Source organism: Mus caroli, chromosome 16 (assembly GCF_900094665.2).
Source record: "Mus caroli chromosome 16, CAROLI_EIJ_v1.1, whole genome shotgun sequence".
Taxonomy (NCBI): domain Eukaryota; kingdom Metazoa; phylum Chordata; class Mammalia; order Rodentia; family Muridae; genus Mus; species Mus caroli.
The window spans coordinates 75,918,844-75,937,912 of record NC_034585.1 but is presented as its reverse complement, the minus strand read 5'-3'; positions in this window follow the sequence as shown (position 1 = coordinate 75,937,912).

Below are 19,069 nucleotides of genomic sequence, written 5' to 3'. Positions count from 1 at the left end.
CCACCTTCTTGAGTTCTTTATATATATTGGATATTAGTCTCTTATCTGATTTAGGATAGGTGAAGATCCTTTCCCAATCTGTTGGTGGTTTTTTTGTTTTATTGATGGTGTCTTTAGCCTTGCAGAAGCTTTGCAGTTTCATGAGGTCCCACATTTCAAATCAAATTTTTGATCTTAGAGCTTGACATTTCTCTGTTTTATTATGATTATGTGTGTGCCATGAATTGCTAATCTCTCTAAGACTTTTAACTGAAAGGGTTGTTGTATTTGAAGATTTCATTTCTGTTTTCTTCATTTACTTTTTGGTTTTATATTAGAGAGATTTTATCCTTACATCAAAAAACAGCAGTCTTCTCTAGAAAATAAAACACGTGCAATTTCTCAAAAACCAAACCAAAACAAAACAACACAAAAAAAACAAGGAAACAAACAAAAAATAGTCAATTCAATTAAAATGTGGTTTTCAGCTTTAATTTTCCACAACCTAGAGTCATCTGTGCTCTGAGTCTCAGTGAGAGACTAGAGCTGGTTGGCTGGCAGGAATATCCATGGAAAATCATTTTGATTGTGAATTGCTGTGGGAAGACATGGACCACTTTTAAGTAACATCATTCCCTGAGGAGTTAATTCTGGAGTATAAGAATGCACATTTGTCTTTCCTATATATTGTTGATGTGTTTAACTTGAGTCAAGTTTCTGATTTGATGTATCAACAGTGATAGACTGTCACACAGAATTGTAAGTAGAATACATACTTTATCCCATGAGAAGATTAGGTAGCAGTATTAACTCACAGCCAAACAAAAGAGATTAATAACAAAAAACAATAGTAAAAACTTTTATTCTTATCATAATAATTAATATATAAATCCAGACATCCTTAATTTAAGGAAACACTATTTTGTATCATGTTAAATAATCAATAATTGTTCGTTAATAAAAATATCTCTAATCTAAATCTTCAAATATATATAAAATTTAAAAAAATGAATAGATCCAAATCTACTTTCACGTCTTTCTAGTACTAACATCTATAAGAATTATTATATTCCATAGAGAAGGGTTAATTATAGGTCCAAGTGATAGATTTAACTGTTTGTATCACTTGTAGCCAGGTGTATTCTCACATGAATGCAATTATACCCAGTAAAAGAGCTTCTTTAATAATAAAAAGAAGGAAAGGAATAAGCTATAGCCAGAATTTTAACAATTCCAACTTTATGAATCCATCTTTGTGAGAACCATTGAGGATTGTGCTTCATACACAGGTCCTGAAAGACTATATATAGCTCATAAATATATGTCTACACACTTGGAAATAGATAGATAGATAGGTAGATAGATAGGTAGATAGATAGATAGATAGATAGATAGATAGATAGATAGATAGATAGATAGATAGATAGATAGATAACAAATGGAAAGGTTGTAATGGGAACTGTGGAGCCAGATTCCCTTAAGGCCATTTGTTGTCATAATGGATATGAGGGATCCAAAGTTTCTTGAGGGTATTGGTATGGGATAAAGATCCATTCTCTTCCACACTGAAACATTAACATAGTTAGCAAGCTATAGGATAGGAGAATATTAATTTAAAATAAGGCATGCTATTTGTGAAAGTGAACATTTTGCAATTTTATTTTAAAGTGATACTAGGTTAGCATTATTCTGGGAGGTGGGAGGAGATTGCCCTTTAGTGAGGCTTTAGAAGATATCCTTCTACACTATGAAGTAGATATTTAGAATTCAGCTGTCCTGTTTTATAATGAATTTAATTCTATCTAGGTTTTAATAGACTTATTTCATTAATGATGACAAAGATTATAGCAAGGAAGTATGTCAGTGATGAAATGGGCATCCATATCATTCTATTAAACAATATATATATATATATAATTATATATATATATATATATATACATATTAGATAGTGGGATATCCATCAGGTGTGGTAGAAAGATGTTAGAACTGAAATTATTTTAGTTGTTAACATGTTTTGTTTTTTGTATTATTGAGTTGAATTTCAGGAATTCTTGGCTGGAGTTGAATCTCGATTTATGAACTAAGTAAGTACATGAGTAGTAGTAGAACTGTCATACCTCTAATGCATTAATTCTCAAATGAACACCACCTGTCAGTGAGAATATGGAAGAATAATGACAATATGCACAATTTTGATATACATAATTAACAAGCATTGTCAAATGAATTAATTTGATTTCTTTTTATTTCTTAACTAAATGTTAATCTGATCGATTCTGAAAATGGTTTTGATTTGTTTCTTGAATAAATGTTCACACTGATTAGGAGAAAATCCTCTCAGAGTTTATAAAATAATGATTCTTGTTATAAAATAAACACTTGGGGAACACAGCAGGGTTCCAAGTGTAGGAAAGTATATTGCATGATGTACTAGTACCAATAGAAAACCAGCAGTGCTCTGTTTTATCTAAGTCTTAGCCTAAGCCTTACGGACTTTTGTATTTATGGAATATTAGAAAGGTAGCCTAGAAATTCTTGGCAGTTCACTGCTTCTGTGTGTATACTTCTATGGTTTTGGTCTCTATTATTATCAGTGAAAATATGTTTCATTACTCTCACTTAGTAGAATCTAGCAAGCAAGCATGTGTCAATCTGGATGACCTATTTGCCTCTGCATCTTTCTGTATATAGTCCCCACAGCCCAGTGATTTGACATTAATTATAAGAGCAGGAGTGATTTAAAATGTTAGTTCAGAATCTTACAGCTTGAAACAACTCATCCTTCAATAATCAAGTGAATAAAACTAACTTAATTTAAAGAGTGATGCTGGGTTTTTTGGTCTTGTGCAGTCATTATAATTAGTTATTTATAATTAGTATTTTATAGATGTCTGTGCACTGTGTTGTGGAGCATCATGCAGAAACTCTGATGATTGGTGGTAATTTGATAAGCATTCAGAACCACTGCATTAATTATGTGCCTTCCAATTACATCTAAAGTTAATGAATTTATATGAATATAGTGGAGATGAATTCAAAGAACAGCTAACCCTTAATTATAAGACAGGTTTTCCCCAATATTCTAATTATATCTTCCCTAGTTATCAGCTTTTAGACAAAAGAAGGCTTATCAAAGATACTAAATGTAAAAATTATCCATACAACAGGTGTTTTTGTATTTTAAATGGTGGTAATTAAATTCAAAAGAGTATGCAGTGCAATTTCTTGGATAAAAATAAAAAAAATACATACTACTTTTCTAGACATAAAGGAAATGAGGGCTATATTATTTAAGTTTATCACAATATCAACATGAAAAACATTTGGATTTTATAATAAATATATTATAAATTTATTATATGTAATGTAAATATATTATAAATATATCCCTCATATATATGTATATATATAAATATGTAAATATATACATATATATATGAGAAACACCTCTGAAGTCACCTCCTACATGCCACTCCTGTGAGTGTGTGTGTGTGTGTGTTTGTGTGTGTGTGTGTGTGTGAGTGTGTGTTTATAAAACTTTTACATGACTTAGGATATAGCTTAGTGGTAGAGAGCTTGCTATTTTTGCCTGTGTGAAGCTGACAAGCCTTGGGTTGACTCATAGTGCTAAAGCAACAACTAAAGGATTTATGAATCTTTCTCACACTGAGCTTGAAGAATAGATGTATTGCTAATAAAGAAAACAAGCACTTTATCAGACTTGAAAATAGATTTCATACTTGAATAATTATACTATTTTAAGTATTTTCCTTTTGGCCAGTAAAGTTTTATGTTTTAAAGAAAGAGTTTTGATCTAATGGATCTAATTTCAGATATATTTTAATTGATTCTTACTCAGAAAAATCATTATCACAAGCTTCTAACTATAGATCAACAAATTTAAGTCAATATTTTTTTAACCATGCACTTCCAGATTTTGAATACATTTTTTACTGTCAAAAGGAAAAACTTCTCAACCTTTTATTGTACAATATGTTCAATCTTTTAAATACAAATAATGGGAAGAGCTACTTCACAATTGCCTCAGAAGATGGGGTTTACTGGGAACTTTCTGATTTTTTGTTTTTTCTTGAAATTTCAAACCTGAGAATATAAAATAATATAGTGAAGAATCTGTATATCTAAAACCTGGGAATTTTATTTAAATCCATTTATTAAAAACTGCATGTATCAAATACACAATAGTTCTGTCAAACATGGTGATAACACATGTTAAAATTGTGTTATTTGCTCCCTACTAATTGTCTACTAACCACAAAGCATAACAAAATCAATGTTAATTGGGAAAACAAGAGTTTGTGGATATTAACAAAAATACCAACTTCTGCAAAATTAGATATGGTTGAAATTTGTCATTAAAATTTCACAATGTCTAAGCCAAAATACATAAATACTTCACACATTTAAGTGGAAAAGTTGAGTAGTATTTATTTACATTAAAGCATTTTCAAGCCGGACATATGTTTTCCTCGAAAGATCACCATAACCAAGTATAACAGTTTTAAATATAATCCCCAAATCATCATCTAATTTGAATACTAACATAAATAAGCTGTAAATTTCAAGTTAATCAGACATATTTTGGGGGCTCTAGAATGTTAAGTAGAAATAACCAAGATAAAAGACCAATAGCCTTACAGAAATGACAAAAATCAAGGTTTATGCAAATAACATTGAGCAAACATCCTCAGTCTTATTTTAAAATAAAATCACACAAGGAAATCAAAGGTGAGAAAGTGCTTATTAAATATTAGGAACCATATTAAGTAATTGACAACATTTAAAACATAGAAAAGTTACAATCATCATATGTCTTCAAAGCTGGAAAGCTATGAAATTATTCTTATGCTCACCATTTTTTTGGTAGAAAAATATGAAGATAATTTCAAACGGTTGCAAATAAAAATATCACAATGTTTGTTTTTATGCACTTAAAACCACTTATTTATAAACTACCTAATCTCAGTCAAAATGGCTAAGATCATGAAACCTGACAACTATTGTTGGTGATTCTGTGGAGAAAGGGGTACTCTTATTTTCTGATGGTGAGGGTGCAAACTAGTACAGCTATTATAGAAATCAGTGTAGAGGTTTCTCAAAACATTAAAGATAGAACTATAGGATAACTTAGCTGTCCCTACCCTGGGCATATGCTCAAAGGAATGTATATTCTGTTCCAGAAAAAAAAATGTGCATTTGTATTTATCACTGCTCCACTTATAATGGAAAGGAATTAGAAGCAACATACATGTCTGTAAACAAATGGGTGGTTAATAAAATCGTGGCACATAGGCATAGCAGAATCAATTCCCATGACATGATAGGAGAAAGGAACCTACAGGGGAAGAACTTACAAAGGGGTGGCTGTGGGTAGGGAAGATGAATTGAGATGAAAATATATTAAACTCACTTTTTCCATCCCTTATCATGGAAACCCCTCTTGGCAACAGATAGAGAACACTATAGGAAATCAGAGCTAATTAAAATGCATAGCCAGAGAAGCAAGTCCCAGTGGATACCCCTACAAAACACTTCGACATCCAGTGCTTAGGGAACATGGTGGAGAAGGGAGCAGAAAGATTATAAGAGGCAAAGGATCAGGAAATCTGCCAATTATCAGCAAGTCTCAATAACATGACTGTGAGGGGAGATGAACAAGGACGACATCAGTGGACATTTCAATTTTTAAAAATTGGCATGATGACATTAAATACTAGTTGTGTAAATAATCATGTCTTTAAAAACTTTATTCATTAAATAGATTTTTATTCATTATTTTATTTATTTACATTTCAAATGTTATCCCCCTTCCCAGTTTTCCATCCATAAACTCCCCAACACCTCCCCCTTCCCCCTGCTTCTATGAGGGTGCTTCCCTACCAGCCCATCCACTCCTGCCTCACCAGTCCAGTAATCCCTTATCTTGGTCATGAATCTTCCACAAGGCCAAGGGGCTCCTCTCCCAGTGAGGCCAGATAAGGCAGTCCTCTGCTATATATCCATCTGGAGCCATGGGTCCTCCTCCACCCCTCCGCCCCTGCTGTGTACTCTTTAGTTGGTAGTTTAGTCCCTGGGAGACTTGGGAAGTCTAGTTGATTGAAATTGTTGTTCCTATGAGGAAACTGGAGATCTCAGAAGATGAAACAGATGTTTTAACAATTTAGAGCTATACTTTCCTCTACTTTGTATATTTATTTGGAAAATTTTTAGGGCTTATATTTCAGTGTGTCACAAATTACAAGCAAGTATTTTATGGAATTATATAAATATACTGTATGTAAGCACAAATATATATCATCCTACTAAATTTGTCTAAACTGAAAATATTCTACCAGACATATAGGCTATTGAATAAGACAAAAATAAATAAAAAGGAGAGATGTAGGAATCAGAACTCCATTTTAGTCTAATTTTAATATTCAGTTTAAAATAATCAGGCAAATTTTTAATTACTTAGTGTTTCCTCCCACATTAAGCTCTTAACAAGCTCATTCCAACCAAGCCAGATACAATATAGCTGAAACCGGCAATATGATATTTGCTTATTTTAAATTTATAAAGTGATATTAAGAACATCTTAATGATAGTTGCTTCTCTTGGTGGTTTAATTTTTATCTCAGTGCCTTGAGTGCTCTTCCAAGCATTGGAAGCTTAGCTGAGGTTGTCTTGCACGGAGGACAACTCTTCCTTTATTTCAGTGCACATGACGAACACAGCTTAATAGTGTTAATCTTTAACAATTGCAGACTCTTCCAACGTGAACCTTGATTTCATCATTAAGTTTTCCAGTGGTCTTTTTGCATTCACCTGCAGATTGTGAGTTTCTTTGTGACCCATTGTTTTCATTGGACACTCAGACCACTAATTACTCTTAACCATGTCACAGATAGAGCAGTAAGTTCCTTGGAATTACCTCTGCCAAAGAAATCATTTAATCACTTTTTAAAATATTTTTATTACATCGTTTCCTCAATTACATTTCCAATGCTATCCCAAAAGGCCCCCATATCCTCCCCCCCACTTCCCTACCCACCCATCCCCATTTTATTGTCCCTGGCATTCCCCTGTACTGAGGCATATAAAGTTTGTAAGACCAATGGACCTCTCTTTCCAGTGATGGCCGACTAGGCCATCTTTTGATACATATGCAGCTAGAGACAAGAGTTCCGGGGTACTGGTTAGTTCATCATGTTGTTCCCCCTATAGGGTTGCAGATCCCTTTAACTCCTTGGGTACTTTCTCCAGCTCTTCAATTGGGAGCCCTGTGATCCATCCACTAGCTGACTGTGAGCATCTACTTCTGTGTTTGCTAGGCCCCAGCATAGTCTCACAAGAGACAGCTATATCTGGGTCCTTTCAGCAAAATTTTGCTAGTGTATGCAATGGTGTCAGCGTTTAGAAGCTGCTTATGGGATGGATCCCTGGATACGGCAGTCTCTAAATGGTCCATCCTTTCATCACAGCTACGAACTTTGTCTCTGTAACTCCTTCCCTGGGTGTTTTGTTCCCAATTCTAAGAAGGGGCACAGTGTTCACACTTTGGTCTTCATTCTTCTTGAGTTTCATGCGTTTAGCAAATTGTATCTCATATCTTGGGTATCCTAAGTTTTGGGCTAATATCCACTTATCAGTGAATACATATTGTGTGAGTTCTTTTGTGATTGTGTTACTTCACTCAAGATGATGCCCTCCAGGTCCATCCATTTGGCTAGGAATTTCATAAATTCATTCTTTTTAATAGCTGAGTAGTACTCCATTGTGTAAATGTACCATAATTTCTGTATCCATTCCTCTGTTGAGGGACATCTGGGTTCTTTCCAGCTTCTGGCTATTATAAATAAGGCTGCTATGAACATAGTGGAGCATGTGTCTTTCTTACCATTTCATCACTTTTAAGTTTAGAGTCATGCAAGCTCATAGGACAAGAGTAAAATGTTCATCACAAGAACAACATGATGCCCAGTTCTTAATTGTTTTCCCCTCTAAAGCTGCTTGAGCCAGGATTCCTCAGTCTTTATTGCTCCCAACACTGCTTCCAGACTCCTCCTAAAACAGTCCATTAATCTTTTCTGAAAGCATCCAACTTCTTTTCTAATTCAACGTCTTTCACATGTCTCCAAAATACAGCAAAGTGAGTTCTTCAGAGCAACAATCCAGCGTCTGGTACCCACTCTGTATTACTTACTATTTGTTAAAAAAAAACACCGTGACCAACGCAACATCTAAAAGACATTTTTATTTGGGCTTATGACTCAAGTGAGATAAGAGTTTTGTCATGAGCAGGGTGCAGGACAACATGCAGCATGTAGCAGGCACAGGGACTCGGGAAGAATCTGGGAGCTCTAATCATAAGCTGTAAGCAGGAAGCAGATACAGCAATTGTGTGAATCACTTGTGTCTTTAAAATATCAAAGACCATACTTAAAACTCTTTAAATAGTGCCAGAAAATGGAAACTACATAATCAAATATAAGAGTCATTCTCTCTTAAACCATCCTAGATTTCCCGATATACATACATCACATTCTTGTACAGACATATAGTTATCTTAGATACCTTTTACTTTTGTATTGTTCTACTTTCGATAGTATTTTTGACATGCTTTGATACTCTTCAGTTGGACAAGGAACATTCTATGTTCTCTCAAATTGAAATTCCTTCATTTATAAAATATTATTACAAAGACTCCTTGGATATCTTAATGATTTTTTTGTATTAATTTAGAACAAATGAGAAAACAACAATCCCTCCAACATCCCATGTCTTCCATAACTATTAAGAATTCTTTTCATGACTGGACGTGAGGCCATGAATGGCATGTAATGTGACTAATGATGATGATAATAATAATAATTATTATTAATAATAAATAATTTAAATCAAACAATAATTCCTTTCCTAGGGAATTTGGATCAAAATGGATTTACAGAAACACCTTCTCAGCACATTTAAAAAAAGGTACTATGTGTCTGCAAATTAGATAGAGATTGCCTGGTTCTAGTATGTGAAAGTCTATTTTCAATTGTAAACTGAAAATATGATTCATTTGAAGGGGTAAGCTTATATAGCAAGAAAATATGAGAAAGCATTCTCTTCAGGCTTGGGCTTGTATAAGAGACTGAAAGGCTGTTAACAGAGAGAAAGAACATAAAATGAAAGCCTTTATTGTGATATGCATAAAAGACTACATTTTCATGGTTTTACTAGTATTTAAAATAATCAGTCAAACCCAACTATATTTGTAGTAATGCAGTCTTATATATGAAGCATGTTACTATCTTGTGTTTTCTTTTTTTCATTTATTTGTTTGCTTTTGTGATATCAACACGCATAAGTAAAAATTTAATATTTTTTTCCCAGCATTCCATCAGAGTGAAAAAGTTAAGTGGTTCATTTTCTAATGCCAGGGGCAATTTTGATTTTTCTATGCTTCTTGTAATATTCTCTATGGGGAAGAAACTGTATTACCAGCCATATTTTAACTCTACAACAATATCACCTTCAGTATTTCATAAACATCTAGGACAGAAATTTCAGTAGGAAGTTTTGTAGACTTAAAACTATATCCCTAAAAATTATTATTTGCGAAAAAGCCTGAAGAAAAATAAATGTAATTTGTAAAGGAGCCAAATTTTCCTAAGTTGCTGAATTGTAGCCTGACATAATGGGTACAGGGAACTACCACTGAGAAGCCCCCTGGAGGGAGGTTTATTATCTAGCTCAATGATGAAAGTGTTTGTGACATCCCTAAGCTGGTGGAAGAAGTTGCCCACACAGAGTGGGAGCTTTGAAATCTAACTATTTCAGTCCACAAGTTCCCATGTGTAGGTTCTGAAAACAAAATGTAGAGGAGAAAAAAAAAAGACAGCTGTGCCAGAGACTCCAGGAATAACCAGAGCAAGTAGCAAGTGAACAGACATACTGTTGGACATATTGATTCAGTTTGTCATTTTCCCCACTGCTTGTTAAAAACCAGAATGCACTTAGATCTCTCAGGTCTGCAGAGCTTCATACAGCATTGATCATTTCATAAAAAATATATATGTTTGTTAGGAGCATATCTATTCACTTAGGTTTTTACATGAGCAATTATTGCTTCCCAGGATGGAAGCTTAATGACAAAACATGCTTGACTATATTAAAGAAAACTTGGTGGAAAAGAGAAGAGAATAGTAGTTTATTGTTGACAAATTTGAGGGATCTTTTAATAGAAAGACAAACCTGACAGAGATCAATGTTTAACTGTTCCTTGTAAATCTCACCATGTTTGATAAGTGTTGACAGGCTCTTAACTCCTTCGGTGACTATACGTTTCATGTCAGTAGGAAGCTCATCGCACCTTAGGGTCCTTAATTCCTTTGCATTATTTAACTCTAGCAAAGGAAATGATGAATGAAAGACATGGAATAAAAGTTAAATGAAGGATCATACAGAAAATGAATAATAATAAAAACTAAATAATGATATATAAGAACTCACTTTTTATTCCATAAAGAAAATCTAAGTTTAATGTCACTTGTTTACTTTGACATTACATATTGTCACACATATGGGATATAGTGAGACAGGGTGGTAAATAAAGATATATAAAATACTGACAGGCCTCCAAGAACTCAAGATACATAAATATATCACAGAAAAGTGACTTAGTGCTCTGAAGGGGAAAGAGCATTAGACTAGTTACATGGACCTGAGAGATAAGAGCTCTGCACATATGTTAAGGGGTCATTAGAAACTGCAAGCTTACAGTGCTCAGGAATGACCAGCAAGGCGTGAAGATTCGGCTACTAAAGAAGTAATTACAGGCATGGTTGAAATGTAGGGTTTGCAAAAGATGTAGAAAAAATATATCTACAAAATAAATAGCAAGGTAAAACAGGCAGAGATATCTGAAAGCCTTTAACATACCCTGTTTGAAACCATCAATCCAGACATTCTTTCCAATTTTTCTTTTTCTTTTTCTTTTATTCTTTTTTCTTTTATTCTTTTTTCTTTTATTCTTTTTTCTTTCTTTCTTTCTTTCTTTCTTTCTTTCTTTCTTTCTTTCTTTCTTTCTTTCTTTCTTTCTTTTTTGTGGTAGAGAAACACTTAGCATGAGTCATCTTTATTTTGGCAGAAAACTCATTGTAGAGTTTAGAGAACCTTAGTGCATTGGATGAAATAAAACCTGCAGTTCTATTTGTGATGCTCCAGTTCTTACCAAAAAGTAAGTTTTTTTTTTTTCTGGAACAGTAGCATTTCAACTATTCTATTCTCTACACACTAATCCAAGGCTTAGCTGTATACGATGAATTAAACTATCCTTTGTGTTGAATGTAAAGGTCTCAAGTTTTAGTAGGTCTCAAATGAGGTATAATTCTGCATATTAAATGTTTTTGAAGGATTGATTGTCCTTTGATAAAACTATCCACAAAAATATATATCCATAAGTAGGTCAGTTTAAAATTCATCTTGAAGATTTAGAATTTAGAAAATTTTCAGTTGAGGTACCAGGAACATCTCATGACTAGGCCGTAGGTAAAGTCAAATAATTTGAGATGCACCGAGATGGAAGTTTTAAGTCTATTGACTCCATATGATAGCAAAAAAAAAAAAGATATCTTAACAAATAATATATTAAAATAATGAGCTGTTACTTTCCACTATTGTGAGAAAATACCTGACATAAACAGCTTAAAAGGAGGAAAATTTATTTTAACTTAAAATTTTCAGAAGTCTCTGAACAAGGTTTTGTGGCTCCATTGATTTTGCTCTCAGATGGAAAAGAATGGTGCTGTACAAATGTATCACTGAATGGGGCTGTTCATCTTATAGGAGTCATAAAGTAGTTTTTTTTTGGGGGGGTGGGTAGATATCAAGATATACTGACTATTGATGAAGCTGTCTTCCTAACTGCCCCAATTCATTTTTTCCTATCAGCTTCCGTTATTAATCTATTGAAAGCATCACATTTCTTTCTATCCAATGATTTCCCAAAGCTTCAACTCAGAGCACTGCTCCATTGGAAGCAGAACTTCAACAAATGAGTCTCTGGAGATATTCCAAATAACAAGCAAGATTCCATATGTTTGTAAAATTGGGTAAAAGCAAGTGATAATTTTTTCAATCTAAAAATCTGTCTTTTAAAATATAAAATATATGAACCATTGTACATTTTAAATGAGTTGATACCCTTTAAAAGATGTTAAAAATATTGATATCACGCACACACACACACACATTTGTAATTGTTTTGTTTAAAAAGAAGAAAGGAATAAAACTTCAAATATTCTAGTGATAAAATAAAAAGAAAGTACTAAAGTGAAAGTCAATTAGGAGTTTTGTTTGTTTTTTTGCTGTGTTTGTAGTATATAATTTATCCAAACAAAAGTATCTTGAACTATAGATTGAAGGTGTTCATCTTTGAATATGAAAATTGGTTGGTCTTTTATTATATCCAATAATGGTTACTAGATAATAATATATTCTAGGATGTTTTCTGATGAAGAAGTATTAGACTTTGAAAGAGTAAACACAGAAAGCATATATTATGTGAGTCTTAATTAAAGGTCTTTATGTAAATTAATTAACATTCCTAAACTATACATACAGTCTTAGCCATCTTACCCACTGTGTAGATCTTTGAAACTGAAAAACAATTCAAAGTGATGAGGCTAATGGCACATCTGTGATGATTGGCCTTTGTAAGGTTTAATTATTCTTTTTAAAATTATTACTATTAGTTATTATTATTTTGTTATCACACAATAATGAACACAGTAGTATCATGGCTTTGTTCATTTATCATATTCCCTATATAATTAGATCTTATCTCCTCTACTATGTGTATATTTATTTTAGACAGAATATTCACATACCAAGAGATTACCTTTTGAGACCCTATCCTTAAGGAAATGGAACATGAAAGTGATGAATTTGTGAGATTAGTGTCCCATAAAGCCATAATACCTTCTACCAAGAAAAAACACAATAGAAAGTTGGGGTGAGTCAGCAGATGTGATCTTTCTGTGCATAGATCCTTGGTTCTGTTCTTCCTAGGCTACAGCTATTCAGAAATAAGTTACATTATTTAATCTATGATGCATCATTTTAAAAGCCCAAATAGACAAAGTCTCTGTCTTATATGTACCAACACCTCATCATGACTTCCAAAAACAAACAAGCAAGCAAGAAAAAAAAAAAAAAAAAGGTGGAAAGATAGAAAGTTACCTAGAACTAAAAGATTGCAATCTTTCAACTCGGCCCCATAAGTGCTGGAATTATCTGATTGCACATACACACCCAGATGAAATTCGTGCTATGAACACTTAGTTATCATGAAAGGTAGATTTTTTTTTTTAGACAGTTCCACATGGATGAGGTTTTATTGGGAGAGACAAGGTGGACACAGAAAGAAAGGAGGGAGAGAAGAGAGAGATTGGGAAAGAGAGAGAGAGAGAGAGAGGAAGAGGTGGTGGCAGAAAGAGAAAGGGGACAAAACCATAAGTTAGATTTTTAATATCACCAGAGATTGTCATTCATATCAACTATTGCTACTAGTTAATATTAACATTTTGGTGGTGACACAATTCTAAGTTTGTAGTAGTTGTTTTTACTGCCAATCTTCCTCAGTACCTCAGTATCTTATTATTCTGCTAGCTGGATAGTTGGGGCAGAGGGGCAGTGCAGCGCTAAGAAAGCCAAACCATGTGCTTTTGTTGTAAGTATATTTTTCTCATATCCCTTCTCATACATTCCAAGGCCATTGTCTAACTCTTTCTTCTTCACCTGACTTCTTTATATTTTCTACCCTTAATGTAATTGCACAGTAACTGTACCTGTTTGGGTGGGGGTGGGGGTTGAAACAATAATCAGATAATCAATATAGCTATACAGTCAGATAATTTAAAATAAAATGAGCTAAGAAACTTACATTTGTTTTTTGATAAATACAGGGATGATCATGCATTTTCATTACATCAGAAAATTAAAAATAATAGTGTAAATTTAAGCCAATATGTTCCTGAAATGATTGTCTATATTTGAATTCCACATCAGTTTAACTTGGAAAATTGCATAAAGATCCAGACTGTAATACTTTTAATATAAGAAAGGAAACTAGTAGGACTGAAAAGTTTTTCTAATTCACTTTGAGTATGAAGTAATACTAAGATGTCAATATACATTCACTTAAAAATATCTCTTTTGGAATTGATACAGAAAATGTGGTACATTTACAAAATAAAGTACTATGAAGCTATTAAAATCAATGAATTTATGAAATTCTTAGACAAATGGATGGATCTGGAGGATATCATCCTGAGTGAGGTAACCCAATCACAAAAGAACACACATGATATGCACTCACTGATAAGGGGATATTAGCCCAGAAACTTAGAATACCCAAGATATAATTAGCAAGACACATGAAACTAAAGAAGAAGGAAGACCAAAGTGTAGACACTTTGATCCTTCTTAGAAGGGGGAACAATATACCCATGGAAGGAGTTACAGAGACACAGTTTGGAACAGAGACTGAAGGAATGACCATCCAGAGACTAATCCACCAGGGGATCTATCCCATAAACAACCACCAAACCCAGACACTACTGTGGATGCCAACAAGATTTTGCTGACAGGAGCCTGATATATCTCTCCTGAGAGGTTCTGCCAGTGCCTGGCAAATACAGAAGTGGATGCTCACAGTCACCCATTGGACAGAACACAGGGTCCCCAAAGAAGGAGCTAGATAAAGTACCCAAGGGACTAAATGAATTTGCAGCCGTATAGGATGAACAACAATATGAAGTAACCAGTACCCCTAGAGCTCCCTGGACTAAACCACCAATCAAAGAAAACACATGGTGGGACTCATGTGTCTACTGCATATGTAGCAGAGAATGGCCTAGTCAGTCATCAATGGGAGGAGAGGCCCTTGGTCTTGTGAAGGTTCTATGCCCCAGTATAGGGGAATTCCAGGGCCAAGAAGCAGAAGTGGGTGGGTAAGGGAGCAGGGCAAGGGGTGGGGGATAGGGGATTTTCAGAGAGGAAAATAGGAAAGAGGATAACATTTGAAATGTAAATAAAGAAAATATCTAATAAAAATATCCCTTTTGTTGTTTTAGATCCTCCTTTTGTTTACTTTCCTTGAAACACTCTCATCTGCTCATCTTTAATCTGATACAAATTCATAATTTTTCATTAACTGATATTGCATGCATAATTTTTAGTATAATTGTTCAGTCTCTGTATTGTTGTGTGTGTGCTTTTCCTTGGAGGTGTGCTTTCAGTAGGTGTGCTTTTCCTTGGAGAAGACTGTTCCTTCCACTTATCCACATTCTTAAGTTGAGTGGAGGATTCCTGGCCTGTCCTCTGTACACATTAGGATGGTTATTCTTGTTGTCTTTTGTTCAACTCATATTGAGACAGTCATGTTGGAGAGATGCTTTGAAGTTAGTTTCTTACTTACCAGGAGACACAATCTCAAAGCAAACTCCCTGATATTCTAATTCTTAAAAAAAAAAACAAAAAAAACAAAAAAAAAAAACTCTCTTCTGAAATGATCCCTGAGCCCTAGCTGTGACAGGTGTTTTGCAGGTATATCACCTGAGAATGGTCTCTATAACTCTGCATTCTGGTTGATTGTGATTTTACAGTAATAGTCTGTCTGTTGAAACAACACGTTTTCTTGGAGGAGGGGAAACACTACCCTTATTTGTTTATTTGACATTTAGGATGCAGAAAGCAATTTTGCTGGGTCAGGAGAGTGGTGGTTGTAGGTTCTCCTAATGGCGTTATTAACTCTGGGTATTTCATTAGATTTCCAGTAGCAGACATGATTTCTATCTATTTGTGTGGGTCTTAAGCCCCATTAGAGAGCTATTGGTTAACTGCCAAGGTATGTACCACTACTGTTTCCTTAAGATTATCCCAACATACAAGTCATTAGAGTAGTTCATAGATGTCACATCAGGGTAAGACTTTTGATTGTCTCTTTCTTTTGGAAGATTCCATGGAACCAGAAGTTTCCATGGAAGCTGGTCCTCAGGACGCTTTTTGGTCATTCCAGATCAAGATCTCTGGGCCCTGTGTCTGATGTTTATGGCGTCTTTTGCAATAAGAATTTACCTTACAACTTTGGCACTCAATCAAGAGCAATAGCAGTATCCTTAAAACAACTTAAAAGAGGGTATTTCAAGATTGGGATATTTTTTTTGATGATATTTGATAGCATTGTCAATCCAGATGAGAACATTTCATTTAAATTACATACATCTCCTTACACAAAGATACACATGTATGAAGGGACTATTATTGGTAGATCATTAATAGTGTGATTACTTAGTATTTTTCCAGACATCTTTCCTGTTATTATACTTTCATCTCTCTTTCTATATTGACCGACATACCCTTCTGTAACTTGTCTATCCCTATATTTTCTCTCATATACATTCATAGTTAAGAAAAGTTACATAATATATATGTATATATATGTATATATATGCATATACATAATATATTCTAATTGGAAATATTATTTTAGAACACATATACTGGGTTCATAGATTTTACCTTTATAATGAATAAAATAACTGAGAGTTTGGAAAAATTTAGATATATACCAGTCTGAAAATTTCTCATACACTAATAATTATCTAGAGTAAGTATAATTGTCATTTCAGTATACATTTTTTGCTAATATTTTCCTTCATTTTCATTTTTCAAGGAAACAAATAACAAGAGAAAAGCAGAAACTTTCCCACTAGTTTACCAATTCTATGTTTTATTTTTATTAAGCTTAATGTCACTCAACAAAATTCCAATAAATTAAAAGGTGATAATTCCTTGTGTTTATGATTAGTATCTGTGTAGCTCTCCTTAAAGTTTCCCTACCCTATAGGGATTTTTCTTTAATAACAAGGTTGAAGTTGTGAGAGGTAGAAAAATGAGCATTTTGACAGGAGACATTATTAAATGTGTGAACAAGTTCCTAAAGGAGCTGGAAAAACTGGAGGACTTTAGAAAAAAAAGGAATGAAATATCCTCCTTTCTGTGCCTTTCCGTGTTCTAGGCAATAGTGTTGCCGAGCTTATGACTAAAGGCAATGTAATAGACTTGATGAATACAAATGGAATTTTTTAGCCCTGTGGGTTAAAGATTTATTTTGTAGGATATGATAAAAATCAGATTTAAAAGTCATACCTCATTATAAAATCCAACTGGAGAAGAAAATTGATGTTGAGATATTCTTGAACAAGAAAAAAATGAGAGGAAATGATGCTCTACTTCATGTTAATTCAGCTGGTCTCCATAGTATACAAAACAATAGAATTTTGTATTCCAATAACATCTGTGAGGTGCTGTGGGGAACTTTTAAATGTGACATGTCGCTGCGAGGGAAATGGCTACAGAATTCCTTTTTGATGGGAATTCACCTGGGTTTAGTAAAACATAGAAATGGCCTCTTCTGTTTATAGAAAGTTACCATACAGAATGGTCCCTGATGGGCCAAGAGTGAGACAAGTATAAAGAAATCTGTGGTTGAGCTGCAGTGAACAAGGAAAGGTGTGGGAGAGCCTTTACACCAAAAAAAAAAAAAAAAAGGAATCTTGGAGACACATAGAGAACCTACAGAGCAAAAGTAATCTAAATTCTCTAACTTTACAAGCGTAGATTCTAAAAGTCACATGGAGCTATGTGTGAAACAGTCACACTGAGCAGTCAGCCCATTGGCCATCAGTTCTGAAAGCAGGAAAGGCAGAGTAATGTTCCTTTCCGTGAGTCATTGCTAGAAAGTGAGGCTTTTGGCTACTGACATTCAAATCAAGCTCTGCTTTTACTGTAAGCATCTGAAGCCAAGCTCACTGTGGCTATTTCTCCCATATATGGCACTGCAGGGAAAAGCTGTCTCTGGATGCCTCTCCATTATGAAGGAAAAGAGACATGTTTGTCTGCCGAAGAAGAAAACAGACCTTTTTTTTTTTTTTTTTGTTACTTGGCCCCTTGGAGACATTGGCCATGAACTACGGGCAGCATCAGATGCTGACGATAGGCTGGGGACAAAGGTTGTTAGGAATACAAGTTCCACAAACATGGAGTAAATTAATGTCAGCATCATCTGAGAGAGATCAGAACTCCAAATCAAACTACAGTCTCTTTACTCAGCTTTTAAAAATGTAAGCCAAGTGAGAACTCTGAGAGGGCATCCTTTCACATAGATTCTGGATTTCTGACCTTTACAAATGGAAAGATACTAAATGCGAGTTGTTTTAGCAACTAGGTTTAAAGTGTCATTCTGAAGTATCTCCACTTTACTTGTTGAAATATCATTACATATTAAAAAATATCACAATATAAAATTTATTTGTATCCTGTCTCTAACTGCTTTGTATAATCATATAGTCAACAAGTATCAAGAAAATGTATCCTCCTAAAAAACGGTGTTACTTCTATTTGACCTGCCATATATATACTCATCACTAATAACTCCAAATTCTGAGGTTAAGGTTGCATTTCTTAGGAACCTCCACATTGATTTCCAGAGTGGTTGTACCAATCTGCATTCCCACAGCAATGGAGAAATCATCAGAAAATTGGAAATAGATCTACCTGAAGACACAGCAATACCACTAGTGGTAATATAGCCAAAAGGTGCCCCTCCATGCCACAGGGTCACATATTCCACTATGTTCATAGCCTTGTTTGTGATCGCCAGAAGCTGGCAACATCCGAGATGTCCCAGGACCTAAGAATGGATGCAGAAATTGTAGTTCATTTACTCAATGGAATACTACTCAGCCATTAAGAACAAGGACATCCTGAGTTTTGCAGGCAAATGGATGGAACTAGAAAATATCATCCTGAGTGAGGTAACTCAAACCCAAAAGGACATGCATGGTATGTATTCACTAATAAGTGGATATTAGCCAAAAGAAAAAAAAAAGTGCCAAATACTCAAAATACAGCCTGCAGAACTCAAAAAGCTCATCAAGCTAAATGGCTCAAGTGAAGATGTCTCAGTACCACTTGGGAGGAAGAGAAAAGTAACCACAAGTGGGGGATGGGGGTCGGGACTTGGGAGGGAAAG